Source organism: Chlorocebus sabaeus, chromosome 22 (genome assembly GCF_047675955.1).
Source record: "Chlorocebus sabaeus isolate Y175 chromosome 22, mChlSab1.0.hap1, whole genome shotgun sequence".
In the NCBI taxonomy this organism is placed as follows: domain Eukaryota; kingdom Metazoa; phylum Chordata; class Mammalia; order Primates; family Cercopithecidae; genus Chlorocebus; species Chlorocebus sabaeus.
Window position 1 is genome coordinate 91425207 of NC_132925.1, and position 1590 is coordinate 91426796.

Sequence of the window (1590 nt, forward strand, 5' to 3'; positions counted from 1 at the left end):
TCTGATGTGTGAGCCTGGCCCAGCCCCCGGCTACTAGGAGGACGGCAGCTATGCCTGACAGGTACCAGGGGGATGTAGTATCTGCGCCCTGGGGAAGTCTCATGGTCCCCCATCATATCCCAGACTGCAGGACTGGCTGAGGCTCTCCTTGACTCCTGGGCAGGGCCTGGTGGGGTCAAAGCTTCCATGAAGGAAGTAAGAACCCCACCTGGGGCAGGGCTGGTGACTGAGATAGAGGGGTCTGCAGTCTCTTCAGGGGGGCCTGCTTTATCTGCAGTTTGCATATTCTGACTTCTCCACTCATGTTCTATTTATCTTGAAAGGGACTAGGAAAGGATGACATAATTACAGGCAACTCTAGGCAGAGGGGGTCTCGAGGGCTGTTTTCCATGGTCCTGTTCCTGGACTTAGGGTTTCTGTGTTGCTTTCCAAATCAGGGCATCCTAGGGCCGGCTCCTAAACTGTCTGCCTCCATGAAGTCCGCCTTATATGGTTCTTCCTGATTTGTAGCTGGGGGTGAGCTTGGAGACTGTCTTACCTGCTCTCATGTTGCTAGTTGGGTCTGTAGGGCGGGGGGTTGATGCCCCTCTTGACTGAGACCACCCTCAGCCTTAGCAGAAGGCCAGCCCCCCATGGAACAGAAGAGATAGGGTGGCAGCTATGCCTGGCAGATGAGAGGAGGGCCCTTCCGCCTTGAGGCCTTCAGAGGGCTCATCCCTTTGGCCCTCTGCTTACCCTTCATAACCCAGTGACCCTTAGCATTTCCTCTCATTTGGCACAGAGACCCATCCTCCCCTCAGGGTCTTCATTGAGTGTTTGGAGATATAGAGACTGATAGAACTCCAGGAGGACTCTTATCCCCTGCCTCTTTTTGGCCCTAAATAAAGCCATCCACAAAGTCGTTGTCCCTAAGGAGCCATGTTGGTCTTGTCTGTGCCAGAGGTAGTCATAGCTGCTATTCTTTGCAGTGGCTTCATCGTCCCTTCTTTCCCATTTCTGCTGGATGTGGGGAGCACAGTCAGGTCAGCAGCCAGGTGCCATCATTTGGGAGCATGTGAGCTTGGATGCTTTGGCCAGGTTTTTGTAGCCACCCAGAATGGTCCTGACTCTCCCCCATTGGCTGCTCTGGCCAAACTGTGGAATGGGTCTCCATCTTGACCATCTCCAGGAACAGGGTGGATGGGAAATCCACTTGGGGTGGACTTCAAGCAGGCACAGAGGGAAACAGCCTTGGTCAGCATCACAGACCTCGACAGAGCCGTGCTTCTGTTCCAGAGGCCTCTCTGTTCCAGATTCAGGCCCATGCAGGTTTTAGGGGCAGGTGAAGGCTCCCAGGAGAGGGGGGCCATGTGCCTGCACGCCTCGGTGCATGCCCGCGGGAGGGGTGAGTACTGAACGTGCTCTGAGTCACTCACTGAGTCATAGCTCGGCCGCCACAGAACATTGTTATATAGACATAGAGAAGAAAAACCTGGCACAAGAAGATAGGAAATTCTGTCTTCGCTCCAAACCATGACCAAGAATGGAGATTCCAACACCAGCAAGAATTTGTGATCACTTAACTTGGGTCATGACCACAATTTCTGCATA